Source organism: Zingiber officinale, chromosome 9A (genome assembly GCF_018446385.1).
Source record: "Zingiber officinale cultivar Zhangliang chromosome 9A, Zo_v1.1, whole genome shotgun sequence".
Lineage (NCBI taxonomy): Eukaryota > Viridiplantae > Streptophyta > Magnoliopsida > Zingiberales > Zingiberaceae > Zingiber > Zingiber officinale.
Window position 1 is genome coordinate 80,321,996 of NC_056002.1, and position 14,749 is coordinate 80,336,744.

Genomic DNA, 14,749 nt, shown 5'->3' on the forward strand with positions numbered 1-14,749 from the left:
ACGGATATATTTACTTGATGTGCCGCAAGTCTAAGTGCTTTGATTAGTTCAAAGAATACGAGGCTGATGTGGAGAAATGACAAAGTAAAAGTATCAAGACACTACGGTAAGATCGTAGTGGCAAGTACCTCTTGGGAGAATTTATGAGTCATTTATCAGAAGTAGGGATTCAATCCCAACTAACTGCACCTGGTACACCCCAACAGAATGGTGTAGGAAAAGGAAGGTATAGGACTCTTATGGAAATAAGTAGATTGATGAGTTATCATTTTAAGGATATACTCTGGAAACAGGAGTGAATATAGTACCTTCTAAAGTCAGAACTCTCTACTCATATAGAATTGCTGAATAGGCATAAGCCTATTTCGAAGCATATTCGGATTCGGGTAGTCCAGCACATATGCAGAAGAGAGACAATGATAAGTTGGACAGGAATTCACTTGTTTGTGGGTTATCCTAGTGAAATGAATGTAGGTTTATAGTCTTAAAAATCAGAAGGTCATTGTTAGCATCAATGACCGATTTTTAGAAAAGGACTATGTAATAAACCATGTGCCTATAAGAAAATTTGTTCTTAAGGAAATAATAAAATGCATGTCTAATCTAGTACCAACTGTACAAGATGAGATACCACAAGGAAACTGCAACACGTATCACAAATGATACACAATTGCAGAAAGTGCCTTGTCGTAGTGGGAGGGTTGTTAGGCAACCTAAAAAGATTCATGTTTTGGGAGAGTTTTTGGACTCGATCCCTGGAGGACATGAACCTGATCTCCGGACATATGACGAAACACTCCAAGATAAAGATGCAACATCTTGGCAAAGAGTAATGAATAATAGAATTAGAATATATGTATTCTAATAAAATATGGAAGCTTGTGGAACCACCAAATGGTGTAAAAGCTTTTGGGTGTTAAAAGGTCTATAATAGGAAAAGAGGGATAGAAAGGAAGGTGGTAACTTTCAAAGCAAGGCTTGATGAAAAAGGAAACTTTTTCACTGGTAGCCATGCTTAAGTCTATCCAGATTCTTTTATCTATTTGGCAAGTGGATGTCAAGATAGCATTCCTTAATGGAAGTCTTGATGAAAGCATCCATATAAAGCAACCAGAAGGGTTCATTGCAAAGGGCTAAGAGCATCTTGTGTGCAAGCTTAGTCAGTCTATGGACAGAGGCAAAGCTTCAAGGTCTTGGAATATCCGGTTTATCAAAGTAATCCAGACCTTTGGATTTATTGAGTAAACGGATAAGTCTTGTGTATACAAAAGGTGTGATGGAAACGTGGTGGTATTTCTTGTAATATACGTAGATAGCATTTTTGGTAGATGGAAACAATATCAAAATGTTGTCAGAAGTAGGGATATGGTTGTCCAAATAATTCGATATAAAGGACTTGGGAGAATATATATATTCTTGAGATCAAAGTAATAAGGGATCACAAGAAAAGAATATTTTACTTATCCCAAGCTTCATACATCGAAAAAATCCTTGCTCGTTTTAAGCATGCAAAACTCCAAGAAAGGTTTCTTACCTTTTCAGGATGGAGAAACTTTATCTAAAGATATGTCTCTGTAGACATCAAAGGAGATAAAGGAAATAAAGGTAGTTCTTTATGCTTCGGCTGTCGGAAGCCTAATGTATGCTATGCACGAGATCAGAAATCTGTTTTGCCAAGGGCATAGTTAGCAGATATCAAAGTAACCCTAGACAAGGACATTGGATTGCAGTAAAGCATATATTAAAGTACCTTAGAGGCGCTAGAGATTATATGCTAGCTTACAAGGCAGTTAATTTAGTCCCTGTGGGTTACACGGATTTTGGCTTCCAATCGGATAGGGATAATAATAAGTCAACCTCGGGGTTTTGTGTTTTCTTTAGGAGGTAAAGTCATAACTATGGAAGAGTGATAAGCATAGGTGTTTTTCTGGACTCCACCATAGAAGCTTAGTATATGGCAAGCCTCTGAGGTAGCCATAAAAGCTGAATGACTCAATAACCTCAAGATAGACTTAGATATGATTTCTAGTTTGTCCAAAGATTGTTACAATTTATTGTAATAATGTTGGTGCAGTAGCAAACTCGAAGAAAGCATAAGTCTATAAGGCAAGTAAACACAATAGAGCGCAAGTACCACCCAATACGAGAAATCGTATAAACGAGAAGAAGTTGTTGCTGCCTAGAATGCATCAGGTGATGACCTATAGATCTTTTCACTAAGGTCCTTAAGGCAAGAGCTTTTGATGGGCATGTTGAAGGGTTGGGAATCAGATGTATGGCAGCAGATATGGCAGCTTAGTCTTTTAGTATAAGTGGGAGATTGTTAGAGTGTATACTAAAAGCCTAGCTTTTGGTATAAATATTTATCTAGAAATAAGAATCACATTGGTCAAATGTCTACATTTATGATAAATGTAGTTGCTCAATTAATTTATATTGTAGATAACATGGTGTGTGGTGTCACACACAGAAGATCATGTTATTGGTTCCTTATAAATTATAAACAGCAGCTCACGACCAAGATGGAAAGGAACAAACCATTGGAAGGTCGTAGTGTAATTAGGTATTAGTTTATCTTAACTATATAATTACACTAGTACACTTAGAGTGTATTGAGTAGGACCATTTGAGGTCGTTCCTTTTATACTGACTTTATGAAGGAACAAAGACCTCAGTTATTATGGAAGTGTGTGCTCTTAATCCTAATATAATAACAAGCACATATATTTGATATTTATTTCTTTAATTTATCAATGGGTGAGATTTAGTTCGATTAATCAATAAACGCGATAAGTTGGGAAATGATATCACTTATAGTGTGTGTTGTTGATTATAGAAGGAAACTGTGTCCTAGTAATCTAGGTTGAGAATGTCCCCAAGAGGAGCTCATAAGGATTGTCATGTTAAACCCTGCAGGTGGACTTAGTCCGACATGATGATGAAGTTGAGTGGTACTACTCTTGGAGCTAGATATTAATTAAGTGAGTTGTCAGTAACTTACTTAATTAGTGGACATTGGTTATCTTAAACACAGGGAGACTAACACACTCATAATAAGAAGGAGCCCAAAATGTAATTTGGGATTGGTGCGGTAGTTCAATAATAGTTCTTTAGTGGAATGAATTATTATTAATAAAATTAAGTTGTGTGTTCGGGGCAAACACGGGATGCTTAATTTTATCGGGAGACCAAAACCAATTTCTCCTCTCGGTCCCTATCGTAGCCTCTTATTTATAGAGTACTATACCCACCTATACCCACCTTCTTACCCATCCTATAGGGGGCCGGCCAAGCTAGCTTGGAGACCAAGCTAGGGCCGGCCATGTTTTGGTTCATGGGTGAATTCATGTGGCCGGCCCTAGCTTGAACTCAAGCTTAGGTGGCCAGCCCTATTAAAATAAAAAGGAATTTTATTTTTTTAAAATTTTCTTATGTGGATAACATGATTTAAAAGAGAGTTTAAAAATTTAAATCTTTCCTTTTAAAAGATTCTCCAAAAGATTAAGAGAAGAGTTAAATCTCTTTCCTTATTTGTAGATTAAAAGGTTGATTTTAATTTTGGTAAAAACTTTCCTTTTAATCATGTTCATGATTTAAAAGAGAGTTTAAAAATTAAATATCTCTTTTATAAGTTTCTACAAGAGATTAAGAAAAGATTTGATATCTTTCCTTATTTGTAGATTAAAAGAGATTTTAATTTTTAGAGATAACTTTCTTTTTATTCACATGTTTAAAAGAAAGATTTTAATTTATAAAATTTCCTTTTTATTAACCAATCATGAAGGGATGAAAATTATTGGAGAAATTTTTATAAATTTCTAGAAACAAATTAGGAAGTTTTAATTTTTGTTTTAATTAAAACTCTCCTTGTTTTGGGGAAAGTGGTGGCCGGCCATTGCAATTAAAAAAAGAAAATTGTTTTAATTAAAATAATTTTTATTTTTCATGGCAAAGGAATTAAGGAAATTTTTATTTAAATTTCCTTATTTGCCAAGACCAAGGATTATAAAAGAGGGGGTAGAGGAGGCTTCATGGTGAACAACTCTATTATTTTTCTCCCTCTTTTCTTCCTTGGGTGTGGCCGACCCTTTCTTTCCTCTCCTCTCCTTTGTGTGGCCGAAACCTTCTCATGGTGGAGATAGCTTTGGTGGCCGGAACTAAGAAGGAGAAGAAGGAGAGAAAAGAAGCCTCTTTTCTAGCATCCCTTGGAGCATTGTGGTGGTGGCCGAACCTCTTCATCCTAGGAGAAGTTTTGATGGCCGAAACTTGTAAGGAAGAAGAAGGTGCTAGGTGGTTCTCATCTCGGAAGATCGTTGCCCACACAACGTCCGAGGTTAGAAGAGGAATACGGTAGAAGATCAAGAGGTCTTTCTAAAAGGTATAACTAGTAATTTTTCTTTCCGCATCATACTAGTTATTTTTGGAAATAATACTAAATACAAGACGCATACGATTCTAGAGTTTCGAATTTGTTTTCGATATAATGTTCTTTTGTTTTTCTTTTCCTTGTGATTTGATTGTTCTTTTCGGTTAACCTAAAGTTATTTTAGGAAATTAAATATTAGCTTTCCATAAAAGGTTTTGTCTAGTCGGTGGTGGTTGCTCCCATATCCAAGAAGGCCATGTGCCTCGCCACGTCAGTACTGGGAACCAATTATGGAAATTAATATTTAATGGAATTAATAACTTAAGGTGACTTGGGTCGAACGTGTTAAGTTCCGCAGGAGATCCAAGTCAAAACCTAAAAGAACAAATAGATTAAGTTTTGGATCAAACGTGTTAAGTTCCGCAGGTGATCCAAAATTTAATTTAAAAGAACACATGGTAGCTAGGAAAAGGTTCAGACCTTTGTACAAAATTTTTGTACAGTGGAACCTCTAGGTTTTCTGAGTAGCAACCAACAGAGCATTCACCACTTCCTAGACAAAGCCTTTCAACAAAATTTAATATTTAATTTCCTTATAGTAACCCTAGGTTTAACCAAAAAGAACAATCGAATCACAAGTTCAGAAAACAAAAGAAACACAAAATCGAAAAACATAAATTTGATTACCTAGATTCATTAGCCTCTTGTGTTTGGTATTTCAAGATCTAAATAAAAGGATGAACTAGTCATGATGCAGAAACTAATAACTAGTTATACCTTTTATAGCTTATAAACCTCATAATCTTTTGTCGTATTCCTCTTCTTATCTCGGGCGTCATGTGGGCGATGATCTACAGAGACGAGAATCCACCCAAGCCTCCTTCTTCTCCTTGCAAATTTTGGCCACCAAGAATCTCCTAGAGATGAAGGTCTTCGGCCACCAACCAAGCTCCAAGCGATGCAAAGAAACAAAGCCTCCTTTATCTACTTCTTCTCCAAGCAAAATCCAGCCACCAAGGGTCTCCTAGAGAGTTGATGCCACCGGCCAAGGAAGAAGAAAAGGGGAAGAAGAAGAAGAGAAGGAGGGCCGGCCACCACAAGGAAGATAAGAGAAGAATACTAGATGTATGTTCTTGTGAGGTGAGACACATCTACCCTCTCTTTTATATTCCTTGGTCTTGGCAAATAAGGAATGTTTTAATAAAAACTTCCTTATTTTCCTTGCCATAGAAAAGGAAAATATAACTAATTAAAAAAAATCCTTTTCTCAATTAATGTGGCCGGCCATATCTAATCCTCCAAGGAATGAAAGTTTTAAACACAAAATTAAAACTTCCTAATTTGTTTCCAGAAATTTTTAAATAAAAATTTCTATTTTAAAAATTCCCTTTATAGTTGGTCATAAAAGAAAACTTTTATAAATTAAAATCTCTCTATTTAAACATGTGGATGATTTACAAAAAGGAAAGTTTTCTCTAAAATTAAAATCTTTCTTTCAATCTACAAATAAGGAAAGATATTAAATCTTTTCTTAATCGTTTGAGAAACTATAAAAGGAAAGATTTAAATTTTAAAACTCTCTTTTAAAATCATGAGGATTGATAAAAAAGGAAAGTTTTATCAAAAATTAAAATCTTCCTTTTAAATATAAATAAGGAAAGATATCAAACCTTTCTCTTAATCTTTTATAGCAAACTATAAAAGGAAAGATTTAAATTTTAAACTCTCTTTTAAAACCATGGCTTCCACATAAGAAAGATTTTAAAAAATAAAATCCTTTTTAATTTATTGTGGCCGGCCACCTAAGCTTGGGTTCAAGCTAGGGCCGACCACCTACTTGCTCCATCATGGTTTGATCTTAGTCGGCCCCTAGCTTGGGCTCCAAGCTTGGATTGACCGACCACCTTGAGATGAGTAAGAAGGTGGGTATGGGTGGGTATAATACTTTATAAATAAGAGGCTACGACAAGGACCGAGAGGAGGAATTGGTTTTGGTCTCCCGATGACCTTGAGCTTCCCGTGTTCGTCCCGAACACCCAACTCGAGTTCATCAATAATAACTCATACCACTATAAAATTATTATTGAACTACCGTACCAATCACATATTACTATATGGGCTCCTTCTTATCATGAGTGTGTTAATCTCCCTATGTTTAAGATATCGAATGTCTACTAATTAAATGAGTTACTGACAACTCACTTAATTAATATCTAGCTCCAAGAGTAGTACCACTCAATCTTATCGTCATGTCAGACTAAGTCCACCTGTAGGGTTTACATGACAAACTTTATGAGCTCCTCTTGAGGGCATTATCAACCTAGATTACTAGGACATAGTTTCATTCTATAATCAACAACACATCATATAAATAATACCATTTCCCCACTATGCGAAATTGTGAAATAGACTTCGCCACTGTTTACTTCGGCAATTAGTAATTACAAAGTAATATATGACAATCAACTTCGATAATAAATTTAATGCAGTAAATTTGATTTTAGACTTCGTAGGTTTAAAAATATGAGTGTTGCTTTAATTTTATCTAATATTTTACTTCATAATATATATTCGATGAAGTAATAAATTATAAAATAAAATTTATATGTTTAAATGTTGAAGTAATAAGTGAATGGATTAAAATTTGTGGAAGGGCTTGAACCAGTTTACTTTTTTTTCCCAACCCCTGCTAAAACCTAATTCTATCGATCAAAGCACTTCAATCCCCATCTCATTTTTCTCCATCGTGTTTTCTCCTCGACGCGCGACAACCACTTGACGACAACCTTCTCTTTTGTGTTCTCCTGACGGCAGCCTCCGCCTTCGACGTTTTCTCCCTAAGCCACGACAACAACCTTCTCCTTCGGCGTTGTTCTGTCGAAAGAAAACTCAGGTTTTTCCTTTGCATTCCCCTCCAACAACGGTAGCCGACGGTAGCTTCTCCTTCCCATCCCCTTGACGGCAACTTCTCCTTCCCCTTTCCACCTAGCGGAAGGATTCTCCTTCACATTTTCTACCAACAGTAGGTTTCTTCCCTCTCCACCCATCCCCCTTCTTTCCTTTACTTTCTGTTGTGCCTTAGCGTTCTTCATCTTTGCAACACTATCAGAGGGAATAGACCTTCCATAGGTCGCCCTCTTTGAGATTTCCTGGCCACGGGAAGAAGGCAAGTTCTTTATTGAAGTTTGACCTAGAGATCGTTGTCCCTAACAGATCTGGTCCTGCAGCCCTAACAACTCGTCAACTAGGTTAGTTTCTGGCATCTCTTGTTTTTCTAGCGACTTGATGTTGATAATTGTAACAAGTTATGTATTTAAGCAAGACAACCGAGGTGGGATAGGAAAGGTTAGGTAGATCAAAAAAACTTTACTCTATCCCCATCTCTTGTTAATCTTGAAAATTATGAAAACTGCATATTTTGTTTGATGTAGGTTTTTGTCAGAATTCATTTTTTTAACTTTATTGCTTGCTTAGAAATTAAACAGATAAGTTTTAGATTTTATCTGATAGTAGAAGTTCTTTGTCAACTAGCTGAAGCAAGTTTCTAGATTATTTAATTAACCTTCCTTGAGATCACTTGTTGGAGCAAAACCTTAAATGTGTTTTTCACATATACAGTTTCTTTATTCTATTGTATATAGAAAATCATGTTATGGATTAAGCCAAGTAGATTGATATAATTGCTGATAACTATCGGAATACTCTTGGCAAGTGGTTGTCCGAACAAGTGTTGGGCAATAAAAATGTCCAAGATTATGACAAAGATGACAATGCTTAGTATATATTTGCAGCTAGATAAGTTGGAGTGCTTTACACCCTTGTTTGATGTGTCTCATGCATTTACAGTGAACTATTAAATCTTCCAACTACTTGTGTTTTTTTGAGTTAGAGGTTAGCACTGAGTATAGTTTTTTTGATGTGTCTCATGCATTCTCCTTCTTTGGAATATAGTTTGTTTGCTTACAATTCTTTATAGTTAAGGATTGCAGCACGTAATGGTGTTAAGGATTGCATCAAGTCTTTATAGTTTGTTTGCTTACACATTTTAAAGTTAGTTTGCTTACACGTTTTATACTTTGTTTGCTTACATGTTTTAATGTTTGTTTGCTTACACGTTTTATACTTTGTTTGCTTACATGTTTTAAAGTTTGATTGCAATATTAATGTTTGTTTGCTTACACCTGCAAAATACCAAAGGCATATGTTTGTTTGCAATATTAATGTTTGTTTTCAACAAGTATATCTTACAATGGCATATGCTTACACCTCCAAGTATTAAATTAGTTTGTTTGCAGACTTTATTTATTCGATATAACCTTAATAAGATGTGAATATATATAACCATAAACAAGTAATTCTTTATTAAGGTCATGGTTCCAAGTATTTACAAATTGAAAAGACTTTATTGGTTCGTTTGCATTTGCAATTCTTTGGAATGTAGTTTGTTTGCTTATAAGTCTTTATAGATAAGGATTGTATTAATGTATGTTTTTATTAATGTTTCACTACAAGAAAAAAGTCAAACAACAACGGTTTTTCACCGTTGTCGTAGCCCATTTTGAACTGTTGTTAAAGGTCGTGTTGTTAAAAGGGGTGGCCAAAGACAACAGTTTTTAACCGTTGTCTTTGAAGGCAAAGACAACATTTTTACAACGGTGAATAACTGTTGTCTTTTCCTTCAAAGACAACAGTTTTTCACCGTTGTCTTTGAGCGTATGCCTAGGCTCTTCAACAACAATTTTGAACTGTCTACGACAACGGCTAAAAAGCGTTGTCTTTTTTGCCAATGACATCGGTTTAACAACGGTTAAAAACCGTTGTCTTTTTAGCGAACAATGTTAAATAACATCAGTTTGTCACTATTGTCTTTTAACGCCATTTACAACAGTTTGACATATTTAAACTGATGTCTTTGGGTACAATATACAACATTTTGACAATAAATAAAAAACTTATTAATCTTTTCCTACTCAACGGTTTATAAAAAACATCCAGTGCAAATTTCATTGATAAAAAACCTACATAATCAATATTTACAATGCAAATTTCATTAAAGTACCAAACATCATCATCCAAACATCAGTAAAGTACCAAACATCAACATTCAAACATCACAAAAGTTTACACATCCAAAAGTTTATATATATCACACATATATATAAAGTCCAAAATATCATGTTTTGTTGGAACTCGTCTTCTCTACCTGTGCATCTTCTAAACAGCCTGTGCATCTTCTAAACTGCAGCCTTTTCTGGTTTCTCCTCCCTCCTAGCTTCTCTTTTCATCTCCTTTCATAGAAACGGGTCATTATCTTTTCCCTGAGGTAAATAGCATATGATTGCAAGTTAATTCATTTCCCAAGAGTAAATGACATAAAAAAATGGATCTCTTGGAAATTTCACACCTGACCTTACAGTTTTACAAAAACTCAAAGAGTAGTATGTCTTAAAAGACCAGCTATATGGCTTTACAAGTAACTCTTAAGTATGGTAAACCAAACCTATCAACTTTACATATACCAAAAAAAATTCTATCCAATTTAAAGTCTAGCGAAACTCCATCTACTATGGGTTCAACTGCTTTGTTAGCGAGATAATCCGCCAGCAACTTAGTGTTCAAAAATCAAGATAAGATAAGAATTCTAATGTAGAATATTAATTTCTTTCCCCCTTTTCCTTTTTCCTATCTTGTTAAACACAACCCACAAGTTATTCTGTCTTGAGAATCAAACACAACCCACTAAACACCGCACTCAGATGTCTCTGATTTATGGAATTAGAGAGCTGAAGCTAACAATGGTTATCAATACCACACATTCTTCATCTACTCACTTGGGTAATGCACAAATTATGAGAGATTTGTGAAAGTTTAATAGACAGGTCCGCATTTTCAATCTAAAATTTCTTTAGTAAATCAGCATAATTATTTAAATTAATCTAAAAATCGAAGACTTGCAGATCTACATATAGCATTTGCTTAATTAATAGAAAATTTAGGAAAATCTACTTGCAGAAATGGCTTCGAGCAACAACCAGATTCTAGTTCTATCATCGAACATCAAAAAAGCGTTATAGAATCTAGCTAAATTAGACATGAAAAATCAAGTTCCAACTTATTTCCAGAGCATACAAAATCACAAATACAAACAAGGGCTAAAGCAACAAAGCAGCACACAGAGAATTAAGCAAACAAGCTTTACTAATTTAAATTCACAGAGCAAGCAAATTGATCAACCCACAATTATCATAAGGATCTACTCTCTTGATACTCAAATAGACTCAGTAAACGGCCTAACTTCTAGCAGGAATCAAAATTCCTAACTATATTAGCATTTTCCCCAATTCATATTCGAAAAAAATTCTCCGACAATCATGCAAAAGCATAGAGACAGTTTATTTAGTTTTTACACGGAATAGAGAGTAGAAAAGAGCAATCCAAACTTCCGACAACATCATAGAGGATACCACTAATTAGATCATGGAAATCACACAGATAGAACTAGTAAAGAACATAAAAGCCCAAGATTTAACGATGAGACCGAGGGATTTAACAAAGGACCTGCATCTAACCATGTATCAAACCAGAAATTAATATGATATTCACCTAATTCCATCTAATCTGCTCTTCTGCTACGTTTCTCATTTGTAACATCCTTTTCCAACAATGTGAAGCTTTGTTTTTGAGTAAAACCACCACAGGAGAGACTGACCCACAGTACATGCTAGACAGAAATTTCGACAAGTGTGTTCTCTACTCCCAATCCTCCTTCTAGCTTAGGTTTACAAATATCTTTCCAAGAGATCCAGTGAATCTTCCTATTGGAACTGATAGAACCCCAGAAAAAATTGGCCATAATCATCTCAATTTGATGTAAAATACCCCCTTCGTCACTATTAATAATGGAGGCATCTAAAAAATGGATTCTTCCTACCAATATTGAATTACTTATGTTACAGGGTGATATATGCAATCAAAGTTTGGACCTCAAACATTAAATTTCTCTGTTAGTTACTATACATGATAAAAGCCCCGTTATACATACATTAAGTTGCAGTTAGGGAATCAACAAAAAAAAAACACACTTGCATTGATATTTCTACTTGCGTATTCTTTTGCAATAGTCTTGGTGAGACCAATCACTCCTGCCTTTGCAGGACCGTAATTAGCTTGGAATACATTACCGACTAAACCAACAACAGATGCCCCTGCTCAATTGAATGATATTTCAATATCTCGAAAAAAAACTATAGCATAAAGATGCTGTAGTAACAAGATTATTACCCTTCTAAACAAAGACATCTACATTATTAAATTGAGATCCAAATTATTCGTTATGTAAACCAAAATACAGTATAAATATTTGACAAAGGATTAAGGTTAATCATTTTTTATATTTGACAAAGGATTAAGTTATCGGTTTGTATTTGATGTTGGTGCATCAAGTGTGCAGTTTAGTCATGCCGATTGGATTTGGTAAATGGACTCAGAGACAGATATCTCCAAATCAAGTGCAATCAAGTATAAGCAGCATGTATTCAATTTAACTGAATATTATTATTGTCAAATGCAATAAGATGAACTCATGTATATACCTATTCATAAATATGATCTTGTATGCATTCGGCTATCTCAGAGCGCACTTCATCAATTTCTTCTTGAGAGTACTCCGCTTTTGTGAACTGTGAACACACATAAATTATATGATCTTAAAGAACAAAATATAATTAATTGGAAAAAAATAATAACTAAATAACTTCTAATTATTTGAGATGATAAAGATAATATTACTATCGATGGTAGTGTATCCCCCTCGATCATTGCATTTTCTTCAGTAATTTGTCTCATAAATCTCATCACGTAATAACCACATTGTTTCGCATCTGGCTGCCTAGGAACCTACGTTAAAGGCAATTGATATTGTTAATGATAAATATACACATACCTTGATTGATTGAAATAGAAGTACCCATACCTTGATTACTTCCCATTGTACATGCTTTCTTCCTTTCCTTCCATTGTTCGAATTAAACAATCTTAACGCCCTTCATATATACATTCAACATAGTTGATATATAAGTGTTTTATGACTAAATTAAATACATAATAAAAAGCATATATAAACTCACATTTCCACAACATATTTCCAATCTTCATCACGAATGCGATGACTTAAAGAATCCAACAAGTAAACAATCTCCTTATGAGGTTTAATGACAGTCAAATTCCAATGGAAACTACACACAAATACAAAATTAGTGCATACAATTCACTAAAATAATCAATTGAAAATGATATTAAAGATGTTCATTACCCATTGCAACTTGGCACCAAAACTAATTGATTAATTGATGCACCACTCATCCTATCTGCTAAAAAACTCGCCCTCTGGTTCAACCGTTCAGTTTTACCTATTTTGTCTTGTGTGGTTTTTTGAAAGTTTGGGATGCTGTGCGGATTTACAAATCTTAATTTATCAATCTTATTTTCTTTTACCAACTTTTTATAAAGATGCCTGCCATTTGAAATAAAAAAAAAAATCAGAACTATATTAGATATTAAATACTGATCTAATAAAGTATGTGCTTCTTATATACTAAATTTAAAAAAGAACAAACAATACTGCAAGGTAATTCGAAGACTTACCATATGTAAACAACCACACAATTTCCTGAAATTGGCTCCAAGTGATACAAAGCACTAATGTCCTCAAGATGCAAGTTCAGTTCATAATCATCTTGAAATACCTCACGATCTAAAGCAATTGACAATTTCCTTCCATTCTCAAGAGCACGCTTACAATAACAATACACCATGCGCAATGATCTTGGCACACTTGATAACAAAGTCTGGTTATTTTCTACATGTGTCATTTTCTTCATTTGATGCTTCTAATAATTGTAATTGTAAACTTTTTAGATAGGTGCAATACTAAATAGTTTCACAGATATTTACTTTGAAATATTATCTTTGATGTACCTTTTGTCGTAACATCAGCAGGTGTTTTGGCCAAGCCACATGGGTTCCAATAGCATCACCAATAGTTTCACATTCATTGGGAATCAGAACTGGCAAACATGCTGATTTCTGCATTGCTTCATCGATGGATACACGCATACAATTCTTGGGTAACGGAACACCATGGAGAGAGTGATTAACTCCAATGACCTCAACAACTGTACCATATGCAACAATGTCTGTGCTAGAATCCAATGTCAAAATAACTGATTTACCCTATAAGATAAATAGTTGTGTCATTGAATTATACTAACTCTTTATTTTAATAATAAATATAACCACAACTTATATACCTGTAAAGCAACTTCTTTATCCACAACTTGCATTTCGACATCATTGAACTCTTCATAACTGGGGAAAGTCTTATCGGTGTTCAGTTTATTGTCATTTTGTTGAGGTAACTTTACCGAGCAACTTCCTTTGTCATCAATGTCACTGCCCCATGCACCCTTTTTGTAGACAATTGCTTCAAGTTTTTGAATGCGTGTATCTTGTTCTTGAATTAATTTTCTAGCCTCCACCAACTCTCTCTTTTGCTCAATCAGTAGCTCTCTATCAACATTGTCAGTCTTCCATCTACTAACATTAAAGAACAATGATGGAGTGATATGACCTCCAACAGCCCTCACACGTCCACTATGTTCTCTTGAATTGAGTGCTTTGGTAAGAATATCTTCTTTTGTCCCATTAATTTCGAGTGTACCCTCACGCTTCTGTTGTATATAATCATCCTGTCATCCAAATAAAAAAAAATTACTTTAAAAGTTTCATTGAAATACAATAATTGATTTTTACTCATAGCTTCTCACAATCTTGTCTATTGTTTGTTTCAACTCTTGGCCATCAAATTTCCCTTCTTTATTAACCCTTCCTTTCTTCCAAATAATAGCTCTATTGATTTCATCATCGTCACATAATTCATTTGCCTAAGAACAAGAATAATTGAATGATATATGTTAAATAAGAATGATTATTAAATGCTAAACAAAACTGTTATACGAATTTTATAAGCAAAATATACTTACTATTTCTTCAGCATATAGTGCATATCCTTTACGAGCAAGGCGATGGGGGTATATGTTCTTCTTTCTTTTCTCCTTCTGTTGTTCACTTAATTTCTAGTCAAGTGAAACATTCCACATATCAAATTTACTAATTCATCATTTACCTTAATATCTACTTATTTTGAAAGAACAAAAGACTAAACTTACAATAAAGTCGTCAGACATGCGAGTCCTAACAAAAGAAATCCAATCATCTCTTGCAAGACCATAGCCACTAGGTGGTTCATCCAACTCTTCGAGTTTGTCAAGTTTCTTCGAAATGAATGTCTGAGTGAGATGGGATTTAAACTGACGCCACTTATTA